The sequence below is a fragment of the Podarcis melisellensis genome (assembly GCF_964234715.1).
Source record: "Podarcis melisellensis genome assembly, chromosome: 8".
Classification (NCBI taxonomy): domain Eukaryota; kingdom Metazoa; phylum Chordata; class Lepidosauria; order Squamata; family Lacertidae; genus Podarcis; species Podarcis melisellensis.
Genome location: NC_138540.1, coordinates 72772981 through 72785736, shown reverse-complemented (window position 1 = coordinate 72785736; position 12756 = coordinate 72772981). Strand labels below are relative to the sequence as shown.

Sequence of the window (12756 nt, the reverse complement as noted above, 5' to 3'; positions counted from 1 at the left end):
ATGCCACCTCCCCCATACTGATGCCTTCTTGATGTTTCTGACTACAATTCCCATCAACCCAAGCCAGCATGGTGATGGGAGCTGTAGTTGCAGACAAGTAGAGAGCACCAGGATGGGGAAGGCAGGAGTCCTACATGAGCTTGCACACAAGGCTTGGCGGTTGACAGGGAGACGGTTTCATCAAACAGCCACACGTCTTACATGAAAATCAAAACTGTTTTCTTCTCTGCCTTCCACTTGTCCCTCTAGGCCTGGCTCAGGGACTGGCGCAAGTCCCCAAAGTCTTAAATAAGCTGCCCCTCGGGGGCTCCCTGTACAGCTTCCTTGAACGCTGCTTTGTCTCTGTGACTTGAGTGGAAAATAACAAAAATCTCCAGGGGAATGTAAGGTTTCCATTTCCCCGGGGCTCGGATCTCCAAAGCTGGGTTTCAGCTTCCAAAGAGGTAATCATGTTAATCTGCCGCAGCAGAAACAACAGAGGTTTTTGATGCCTGAAAAGCTAATAGATTAGGTGTGGCAAAGCTGCTGTGGATCTAACTCCACCATTAAGCCAATATAAAGCATTGTCCTCAGCTGTGTATGTGTGTGCAGGCATCCCCCATTTATGTGGGGGCTACGTTCTGGGTCTACATGCATTAGGAAAATTGGGCAAGTGGGGAGCAGCCTCTGAAAAACCTCTCAATGCCCATTTTGCCCCCTCCTGCTCCCCAGCTCTCTCCTGCTCTCTCTCTCTCTCTCTCTCCACACAACTCTCTCTTCAACTAGAGTTGAAGCTAGCTGGAGGATGCACAGGAAAACAGCTGCTGCACTACCGCTCATGTCAGCTGCTAGGTGGGGAGGCTGAGCAGCATAAACAAAGCCTCTCTGCACTTCAGGTCTCTTTGGGGCTTGCTCCGCCTTTACTAAAGCTCTTTTCAGGGCCTGGGGAGGGTCTCCTCTCAAGCCATGAGGACTCTCCAGCTGTCTCCTGCCATTTTCTGGTTTGATTCTATCTATTTCCAGGTGCTGCGTGTATATGTGGTTACGCGTGAGTTAATTGCATGTAAGTGGGGGACGCCTGTGTATAAGAGTTGGATCAGGCCAATGGCCTAACTAGTCTCACATCTTGTTCTCATCATGACCAATCAGATGCTTCTGTGAAGCCTACAAAGCAGGACATGAGCATAACAGCACTCACATGGAATCACAAGGAAGGGACCCCAAGGGCCATCTAGACCGACCCCCTACAATGCAGGAATCTCGGCTAAAGCATTCATGACAGGTGGCCACCCAACCTTTGCTCCCAACTCTCTCCAATTGTGATTCCCGACAACTGGCCTTCAGAAGCATCCTGAATGTAGAACATAATTATCACGACTAGGGGCCACTGGTAACCTCATCCCTCTTAAATTTGTCTACTCTTCTAAAGCCATTCCAGCTGGTTTCCATCATGGTTCCTTGTGGGATCAAATCCCACAGTGTGAAGAAGCTAATTCTTTCATCAGTCCTAGAATCATAGAATTGTAGAGTTGGACGGGACCCTGTGGGTCATCTAGACCAACCCCCTGTGATGCAGGAATGAGCTTCTGAAGCTTCCAATGTGCAGCTTCAATGGATGTCCACCATACAGGTCCTCCACCCCTCTTTGACTTCCTCTTTCATTCCCCTCTTGAGTTATTTCCGTGGCAACTACAAAGGTAGGCACCTGAACGGCTTGTCTCGTGGTTGACTCTGAAGAGACCTCTCTTTCAGGCACTCCCTGTCCTAGATCCCAGGTAATCTCTTCTGAAAAAAGTAACTTAATTAACACAACATCAGACTTGGCCAGTTCGAAGCAGCCTGATCCTTTCCATCAACAGCTTCTCATCAGTAGCCTTACCTGAAATATAACCTCTCTTTGCTTGCTCTGCTCTTGGCCATCACGTGGCTTTTGGGAACAAGGTGTCGCCTGTAAATTCGGTGTTACTGAAGGTCAGTATACTCCAGTCACCTGTCCCTTACTGGGCTTCCTTTTTGGAGTGCCTAGAAAGTGCCTGGATTTATGAAGGGCACGACTGGGACATTTACAATGCAGCACAGGCAACTCCCCGTTTACGTATGCTCAAGGCTTGTGCAACCGTGCATGTGTGCATCGCCACAAAGTGACACAAAAAGAGGCAAAAACAGCCCAAAAATGGGGAAATGGCACATTTTGCGAAAATGGCACAAAAACTGCATCTAGCAATCCCACAAGCCTTTGCAAATGCAATCCCATGAGCCTTTGAAACCTGTGGAGACTTGGAATTTGAGCAAGGAGGTTTAGAGGGTGGAGTTTGGTGGATTTAAAAAATAAAATTAAAGGGTTTTTCAAGGGTCTAGAGCAGGGGTAGGCAACCGAAGGCCCATGGGCCAGATGTGGCCCAATCGCCTTCTCAATCCAGCCCGCAGACGGTCTGGGAATCAGCATGTTTTTGCATGAGAAGAATGTGTGCTTTTATTTAAAATGCATCTCTGGGTTATTTGTGGGGCATAGGAATTCATTCATTTTCTCTCTCCAAAATATAGTTCGGCCCCCCACATCGTCTGAGGGATGATGGACCGGCCCACGACTGAAAAAGGTTGCTGACCCCTGGCCTAGAGGGTTTTTGCAGGCTTTTTCAACGGTGTTCCCGACATACACTATTTCACTTAAACACATGGTGCCTTGAAATGCAACCCCCTTGTAAATAGGGAGTTGCCTGTACTAAGCATGTTAACCCATAAGCAGCGCACACAGCATGCAGGAACACAGAAGCTGTTTTATGCAGAGTCCGAGAAAGAAGGGGAAGAGGAGAAAGAAAAAGTCCCAGCAAAAGAAGAATGGATATGGAATACAGTGGTACCTTGGTTTACGAACTTAATCCGTTCCTGAAGTCCATTCCTAAACCAAAGCATTCTTAAACCAAGGCGTGCTTTTCCATAGCAGCGGGGGACTCATATTACAAATGGAACACACTCAACAGGAAGCAAAACATGTTCTCATTCCAAGGAACAGTTCACAAACCAAAACACCTACTTCTGGGTTTGCAGCATTCATAATCAAAGCTGTTCATAAACTAAGCTGTTCTTAAACCAAGGTGCCACTGTATGCAGAAACAGTGAAACATACCTGAAAAAAATAAAAAATCAAGACAACAAACTTTTTATAAAAAAGAATGGAAATGGTTTATTGAATATTTACAAACAGACTGTAAACAGAAAAGAACATTGGCTGGTTTATTGTAATGATCTGCAGTTTTACACAAGTATGTATTTAAAGTAGATGAATAAATGAGCAAGTTAAGTTGATTTGAATATTAAAAATAAATTTATGGAACCGCAGAAAGAGGGGGAAGGAAGTCAAGTTTTGAAATGTTAAAATGATTGTAAAATTACTGAAATGTATAAAACTGAAAATCATAAATAAAAACTTAAAAACAACAACAACATACTATATACACACACAAAGGGGCAAGGGGCAAGCGATTTGGGGCCCGGTGCAGCTTTCCCCTCTTTGGTTTTCTTGAAATTGATGGAAATAATTCAGAGACCTGCTTTGCTCTCTGCTGCCCTCCCTGCGCAAACCCAGGGCACAGTTTGCTTAGGCTGACTCTTTAGGTTCGAACGGCCCTGGAAATGCATTACACCAAGGATGATTGATTGCTTATTCAGTGGTCTCCGGGGAATATCACCAAATGGCCCAGCACAAATGAATCACATCACCGAAGCCTCATATATTCATATGGAGTCAGTGCATCCCAGTGGCTGCATCAAAGCTATTCATAGCCCACGACGTGAGGGCAACGGCAGTGACTGAACACATTCAATGGGCCAGAGGACTCTTATGCAAATCGAATGAAGAGATCACAGACATTTGGGCACCCTTTCTGACACATATGCCAACACTCATCAGCAGATGGATTTCTTCAAAACCAAACACCGTGAGTGTATACTTGGACGACAAAGACACAATCATAACAGCTGGGGTTTGTGCTAGAGATGGAGAAATTCGATTTCGCGTTTAAACCCGAACTTCTCAAATCCACTCTTTCTGAAACAAGATGAGAATCTAAACACAGCTAGCCTTTGAAAGCCCCATATCCGAATTTTGCGATGCAGTTCTCCAGCCAGTGTTTTCAAAAACACATCTATTTGGGGAAAGTGTGATTTTAAAAAGGAATATAACATGCTAAAATGTGTTATATTGGGATTACATTGCTTGTACAAATTTGTACATTTGTCAGAGCTGTATACAAAATTTACGAGGAGAAATTCGCGCTAACAGGCTGGTGAATTTTCATGAGGGTTTTTTAAATAAATGCAGATTCCTACACAAACTGAATTTAAGACTGAAAAAAAGAGAAACAGAGAGAATTGAAAATTACAGCTCCTTCCATCCTTATTTATACCTACCATAAAAGGGGAGTTGTAAGATACTGCTACATGCTCTGTGTGGACAAGAGGAGACAAGTGGCATAAACACTCCTAGTGTGCTACAGATCAAGGCCTTTCCAATGTGGTACCCTGCAGATGTTGCTGGACTCCAACTCCCATCAGCCCCAGCTGCAATGGCCATTTGTTTGTGTAGTCCACTGACATCCTTGCAGCAGATCCACTGCCCTGCATCTCCAGAGACAGTCACTCTGAACCCAAATATTACCATGGAATTGGGGAGAGGCATCCCTTTTTATCCATGGCTATTAGCCATGATGGGGGGCGTGGGGGGCGCTGTGGTCTAAACCACTGAGCCTCTTGGGCTTGCCGATCAGAGGGTCAGTGGTTCGAATCCCCGTGATGTGGTGAGCTCCCGTTGCTCAGTCCCAGCTCCTGCCAACCTAGCAGTTCAAAACCACACCAAAAATTGCAAGTAGATAAATAGGTTCCACTCCAGCGGGAAGGTAAACGCCGTTTCCATGCGCTGCTCTCCGGTTTCCATCATGGTTGCACCAGAAGCGGCTAAGTCATGCTGGCCACAAGAACCAGAAAAACTGTCTGTGGACAGCTCCCTCGGGCTGTAAAGCGAGATGAACGCCACAGCCCTAGAGTTGTCTGTGGTCAGGAGTCCTTTAACTTTGTTGTTGTTTAGTCGTTTAGTCGTGTCCGACTCTTCGTGACCCCATGGACCAGAGAACGCCAGGCACCTCTGTCCTCTACTGCCTCCCGCAGTTTGGTCAAACTCATGCTGGTAGCCTCGAAAACACTATCCAACCATCTCGTTCTCTGTCGCCCCCTTCTCCTTGTGCCCTCCATCTTTCCCAACATCAGGGTCTTCTCCAGGGAGTCTTCTCTTCTCATGAGGTGGCCAAAGTACTGGAGCCTCAGCTTCACAATCTGTCCTTCCAGTGAGCACTCAGGGTTGATTTCCTTCAGTATGGAGAGGTTTGATCTTCTTGCAGTCCATGGGACTCTCAAGAGTCTCCTCCAGCACCATAATTCAAAAGCATCAATTCTTCGGCGATCAGCCTTCTTTATGGTCCAGCTCTCACTTCCATACATCACTACTGGGAAAACCATAGCTTTAACTACACGAACCTTTGTTGGCAAGGTGATGTCTCTACTTCTCATTTTTACCTTTACCGTCTCTACTTCTCATCTTTACCTTTACCGTTAACTTATTAGCCATGATGGCTATGAACTACTTACAGTGAATACCAGTTGCTGGGTTGACAAACTATTGCTGCCGTGATCCTGCTTGCAGACTTCCTGTAGACATCTGGTTGGTCCCTATGATAACAGGATGCTCAACAAAAGGGGCTTTTTGGCCTGATGGGGCAGGCTGTTCTTATGTTCTTATGCAATGTGAACATGCAATCAGATTATTTAAAAAAGGAAACCTGAGGCCCCTGTTCCATTCACAGTCTTCAATCCGTAAACGCTCCTAAAAAGGTAAAGGGACCCCTGACCATTAGGTCCAGTCATGGCCAACTCTGGGGTTGCGGCTCTCATCTCACTTTATTGGCTCAGCCAGCATGACTAAGCCCCTTCTGGCGAACCAGAGCAGCACAAGGAAACACCATTTACCTTCCCGCTGGAGCGGTACCTATTTATCTACTTGCACTTTGACATGCTTTTGAACTGCTAGGTGGGCAGGAGCTGGGACCAAACAACAGGAGCTCACCCCGTCACAGGGATTCAAACCACCGACCTTCTGATTGGCAAGTCCTAGGCTCTGTGGTTTAACCCACAGCGCCACCCGCGTCCCTGTAAATGCTCTTCGTAGGGTGTAAATTCCACTGAACACGGTGGGGCTTATTTCTGAGTGACTGTGCTCAGGATGGCACAGCGAGTATCTAATGCCATTTGGCAGGTTGCAGCCAATATGCTTTGGAAATGTAAGAAACTCTTTGCGTCTGATTTTTGAAAGCTTACTTAAAAGCGTAAGAACAAAAGGTACTGTGAGTCAGTCAACGGCAGCTTTCTCTGTGCTTCTGTTATCATGAAAAGAGACCTGCTGGATCAGGCCCAAAACCCATCAACTACAGAACTCTGCTCTCACAGTGGGCAACCAAATGTCTATGGGAAGTCTGCAAGTGGTTTACATTTCATTTCTTATATTTCTACACCTCTTTTCACTCCCTTGAGTCACAAAGCGGCTTACATGCAATAAATAACAACAGAACAGAACATCACAGTTACAACATAGATCATATAAAATACTGTATTTATTGCTCTATAAGACACACCAGACCACAAGACGCACCTAGTTTTTGGAGGAGGAAAACAAGAAAAAAAAATATTCTGAATCTCAGAAGCCAGAACAGCAAGAGGGATCGCTGCACAGTGAAAGCAGCAATCCCTCTTGCTGTTCTGGCTTCTGGGATAGCTGCACAGCCTGTATTCGCTCCATAAGACGCACACACATTTCCCCTTACTTTTTAGGAGGGAAAAAGTGAGTCTTATAGAACAAAAAACACGGTAATTATCAAATCATCAGTAAAATAATCACCTTCTTTGACACACACACAAAAAGGCTAAACAGCACAACTACAAGAAAAATCATATTATAAAATTCACAAAGCATTGTAGCACTCTACAAAACAATATTAACAACATTAACAAACTAACAACCAAAAACAAACTAAGCCCTGCTGAATTCATACACACCCTCTCGCCACCCCCATGACTCATGGTCTTCCACTCAGTTCATCAAAAGACCCATTCACATGGAATCTTTCACCCAACATGGGGCTCAAACCCATGACACTGAGATGAAGAGTCTCGTGCTCTACCGACGGAGCTATGGAGCTAAATCAGCTATGGTCTGATTCAATATCAGCCATGCAGAACACTGTCCCTTTAAATCACATTCAAAGCACATGCTTTCCCTCAAAGAATTCTGGGAACTGGAGTTTACCCATCGTAGAGTTACAGTTCCCAGCAACCCTTTAAAAACTACAATGCCCAGAATTCTTTGAGGGAAAGGGGAAAGTGTGTGCACAGCCTTACTCCTTTGAACAGTAAGCACTCATCAGTAACAGAATAGGCTGCTGGGGCAGGTTGCGACTGTAAGGAGAAAGGCTTGCGACAGGCACTATCTATTGGGGATAATGTGTCTTGTTGCCTTCGGGGAGTTGATGGGATTAGAGAGCCTAATGGGCTGTGCTCCAGCAGCGCTGTCATTCTTATGAGCTTGTGATCTTCTGTTTTGTGTTTTTATGAGGCTTGTCAATAGAGTGAGCTGGATGAGAAAAGCGATTCCATCAACACTATGTGTACTTGACCTTGGGCAAGATGGCTCAGCAAAATGTTAATTAGTTCTTGCATAAAACTAATTCCGCCTTAAATCACAGACTGGCTTCATTAGGGGATGGAAAGACTTAACGAGGAACGGGGACGGCTGTGAGCCACATGCGACCTCGTTTCCCATGGCTCAAGGAGTCTCGTTAGAATCCTGAAAGTCTCGACACATCCTCCCGAGAGATAATAATGGTTTTAAAAGGGTTTTAGCCCCCCATGGCTTCACAAATAGTTTAGTAATGTGATGGACCAAGAGATAAAAAGACTTAGCAGCCAGAAAGGCAAGTTGTTTTTTACCCCCCAAATGTAAGCTCCTCAGGGCAGGGGCCTGTCATGCTGTTCCTCTTTAAAGCACTTGTACACATTGGTGGTTCTATATAAATGGTAAATAAACATAATAAACAACAAATAAAAATATCTGATGAATTGGCATTTGATTTCGACACCCGCGTCTCAAAAGTTGATATGGTACAATGAAAGCAAGGAGAACTGCAATGCCATTTAAACATGTATTTGGGAGGGGAGTAATTGGGTGGTTTTTGTTTTTATTCTTATTATGTATTTTGTGTTTTTATAATGTGATTTTATGTTGTAACCACCCTGAGACCTGTGGGTATAGGGTGGTATGCAAATAATAATAATAATAATAATAATAATAATAATAATAATAATAATAATAATAATAGCAGCAGGCTCTGCTGAACCCCCTGGACTTATGTGTGCAGTGGGGCATCAATGGGGAATGTGTGGCCCTGCATATGTTTCCGGGCTACAGCTTTCTTGCTTTGTTATGCATTTTTGTGTTTTTATATTGTAAACTGCCCTGTGATCCTTGGAGGGAGGGTGGTATAGAAATTTAATAAATACATAAATACATTTTTAAAAATTGGCCATGCTGGATGCAGATCATGGGGGTTTGAGTACAAAAGTTCTGGTCCCCTGCTTGGTCTCCATATAAGGCATCTTCCTATTTTCCTAACCTCTGGCTTTAGCAAGGCTGCAATGTAAGCTACTGCTTTTGTCACTAGCACCTGTTGCTTAGACCACTTTTTCCCTCTGCACCTGCCCCCCTGCCTACCACTGGAATATGCCCTGAATGAGGGCATGTGGCTTCCTGGTTGAAAAATATATTTTCCCCCACCCCTAAGTAGACCGAGGTTATGGAATCCTGAATGGTACCACTTCAGAGGGGAGAGAGAGAGTGGGGAGAGCTGTTTGACTAGGTCTACCCCAGTGGTAGCTGGTGCTCATTGTGACTGGTAGGGCAGAAAGCAGGGATCCAAACAGTAGGTGGAGCCAGAGCCAGCTGACAGGCAGAGCCAAAGGATTACAGTGGTACCTTGGTTATCAAATGCATTGGTACTCAAACGCCTTGGTTCTCAAACGCTGATAACCTGGAAGTAAGTGTTCTGGTTTCTGAACGGTTTTCAGAAGCTGAACGCCCGATGCGGCTGTCAGCTATTGTTTGTGGGGCACCTTCACTAATCAGAAGCTGCGCTTTGGTTTTCGAAGATTTCGAAAGTCAAATGGACAGATTAAGTTTGGCGCTTTTGTTTTTGCTATTTATTTTGCGTTTTTGTTTTTGAGGCTTTTTCGGTTAATTTGTTTTTGTGACTGTGTGGAGCCCAATTCAGCTACTGATTGATTGATTGTGTTACTGTGGAAATGGATAAAAGCCCCCCATCCAAACAATGACTAACATCAGTGCAGGAGGGAAAAAGACAATACTGTCTTATTTATTTTATAGTACAGTACATTGATTATTGCTTTCATTTTAATAAATAATAATAATAATAATAATAATAATAAATTTTATTTATATCCCGCCCTCCCCAGCCGAAGCTGGGCTCAGGGCGGCTAACAACAGTCAAAATAGTTCAACATTCTAAAAACATTCATTATAAAATTAATTAAAATCAAATTAATGGCAACCATCAAGCAAAATTCTGTGTAGGTTGCCAGAGGAGGGAGTCAGGCTGCGCCCTGACCAAAGGCCTGGTGGAACAGCTCTGTTTTGCAGGCCCTGCGGAAAGATGACAGGTCCCGCAGAGCCCTAGTCTCTTGTGACAGAGCGTTCCACCAGATTGGAGCCGCGGCCGAGAAAGCCCTGGCTCTAGTTGAGGCCAGCCTAACCTCTCTGTGGCCTGGGATCTTTAGGATGTTTTTATTTGCAGACCGTTTATGGGTCAATGGTCTTGTTAGATAGTAAAATTCATGTTAAATTGCTGTTTTAGGGGTTGTTTTTAAAAGTCTGGATAGCATTAATCTGTTTTGCATTACTTTCTATGGGAAAGCACGCCTTGGTTTTGGAGCACTTTGGTTTTGGAACGGACTTCTGTAATGGATTAAGTTTGAGAACCAAGGTACCACTGTAATACTTTTGTCCCCTGTTCTTTTCTGTTGTGTTCTACCAGGGCTGAGACTGAGGACTGGTTGTCAGTAGGAAGGAAGGCAGAAGTTGTTGAAGGCAATGCCCCAGTTGTCTTGATGTACCATCTCCCACTAGTCTATCCTCCATCCATTTGGCCAACCCCCTTTAAAAATAAGTTGTGCTATAGCAAAGGTACCATCAGGGCAGGACTTTCAGCCAGATGTCCAGCAGAATGAGGATGAAGGCCCCCCCAACTCAGTTAATCTGGGATAGTTCAGACAGTAGAGCACGAGACTTTTAATCTCAGGATCATGGGTTTGAGCCCCATGCTGGGCAAAAGATTCCTGTGTTGCAGAGGGTTGGACTAGATGACCTTCGTGGTCCCTTTCGACCCTACGATTCTATCGCCAAAGGGCTGGTTTGCTACATTTGGGAAGGAATGAAGCAACATCACCATCCCTGCTTCAAAAAGATGTCCATCAAAAAGCCCATCAAGCCCAGAGACTAAAAATACCTAAGCGCTCCACTGCAGCCACTGCCCATCACATTGTAGTCATGCGACCCCTCGTTCTCTAAGCTAGTTATGTTCTCTGTTAAAGAAGCCCTTTCTTTCGCTGCTGGTTCTAATCATCCTGACTTTGTTTCCTTTGAGAGAGTGAATGTTTTTTTTATTCTCTCTCTCCCCCCGCCCTTGTGGTCACAGAAAGCTGGATCTCGCTGCTCATAGCATAGATCTTCCCCCCACTCTAGTCTACAGCTTTGTGCATTTATCGGTGCTATCCTGCAAAAACCACCAATGGAAGCCACCAACCGCAACAGGGTTTTAATTTTCCCAAGCCCTGCAGGCTCTTTAGCTGCAGGGCGCCTCCAGACTGCCAGGCCAGAACATTAGGTTTGCGCAGTTAAAAGTGGATTAAAGCACTCTGTTGCCTTGGAGAAATAAACCAGCTTCTTTCTCTTCTTTTAAATGGACCTTCTGCAGGTTGGAAAGTGACATGGAAACGCCTTGAAAAGGGTGGGACGAATGAATGAGAGAGGAAGGCATGCAATCTGTCTGCAAACAAATCAGGGTAATAAATAAAGATCAGACTCTGGCTGCATTCACATGGCAGGTTATTCCATTTTGCCAATGTTTCCCTGTTAGTTCTGCGTTACAGTTTAGCTTTCACGCAACATAAAAGACACTTCCATAAATATAGCAGAATGTAGCGCAAGTTGGATGCTCTTTTCCATGTTATTTGCTTCCAGAATATTTGCACATAACATTGAAATGAGCCTGCCTCTATCGCTGCCTTCCTTTGCACCTCTCTCATAATATTGCTTCCTTTCTGGCTCGCCACAGGGTGTGCAAACCCTGAATTCTCCTGACTCTCCCAGCCCTTGTCTCAAGCTTCTCTTATTGGCCTCCTTCTTCATGGAGGTAAGACTTTCCACTGTCCAGATTTGCTTCACCAATCCAGTCTAGACTTTGCTCTCGACTGCACTTTTCTGTTTAGAAAAATAGCAAGAGAAAGCAATGATAGAAGTCTACAAAATCAGGCACCGTGTGGAGAAAGTGGGTTATAATACCAGAACTTGGGGCCGTCCAAGGAAGTTGAATGTTGGACGATTTGGAACAGACAAAAGAAGGTCTTTCTTCACACAGCATAGAGTTAAAATTTGGAATTTGCTGCCACTATAGGTGGTGATGGACACTGGCTTGGATGGTTTGAAGGAAGAACTAAATTCATGGAAGTTAAGACTATTAAGGGCTGACATCCAGAATTCAGAAGTGGATACCAGCAATTGCAGGAGAAGAGGAGGAGGAGGAGGAGGAGGAGTTTGGATTTGATATCCCACTTTATCACTACCCAAAGGAGTCTCAAAGCGGCTAACATTCTCCTTTCCCTTCCTCCCCCACAACAAACACTCTGTGAGGTGAGTGAGGCTGAGAGATTTCAGAGAAGTGTGACTGGCCCAAGGTCACCCAGCAGCTGCATGTGGAGGAGCGGAGACGCAAACCCGGTTCCCCAAATTACGAGTCTACCTCTCTTAACCACTACACCACACTGGACGCAAGAGGTGCTGTTGCATTCAGGTCCGGCTTGTGGACTTCATATGGGCATCTGGTTGCCCACAGTGAGAACAGGATGCTGAACTAGATGGGCCCCTGGCCTGATCCTGCAGCACCCTTCTTTTCTTCTTTCTCTCTTGCAGACCCCTTCCCCTTTCATGCTGCCACAATGTGAGAAAAAGAGAGCGCTGGGCCTCCAGCCACCCTGCTGTTTAATACTCCCAGTCCACCTTGCTTCCTTTCAGTCCAGCTGGAAGCATCACAGCATTAAAAACAACAACGGCACCAGTCACACCCTGCCGGCTCTCATACTTTTTGTGCTGTTGATGTGCCTGGATACGGTCATGGAGAATTGTGTTCTTTTTCCCTATTAACGTTGACCTTGCATTTGCTTTTATTATTTCATCCTAATATTAAATTTGATCCGTTGACTTTGCCTTACGTACTTGTTTTCAGTTGCGCAGTGCATTTTTGAAGGATTTTTTTATTTTAAAAATCAGAAATAAATAAAAAGTAGCTGATGTCTCTTGTGAACTGCTTTGGACACTGGGAGAAAGTGGCATATCCATTAAACGAATAAAGGCTTTAAAAAAGTTATTTGCCCCCCCCCCAAACCTTC

At 44.8% G+C, this 12756-nt stretch overlaps 1 long non-coding RNA gene across 1 annotated transcript; it reads left to right on the top strand.

Moving 5' to 3' along the window:
• Positions 1-9903: 9903 nt before the first annotated feature.
• LOC309375716 lies at positions 9904-12649 on the top strand. Its single transcript, XR_014171014.1, has 3 exons — positions 9904-10976; positions 11067-11154; positions 11427-12649. It is a non-coding gene; the product is annotated as an uncharacterized lncRNA (long non-coding RNA).
• The last annotated feature ends 107 nt before the right edge of the window (positions 12650-12756 follow it).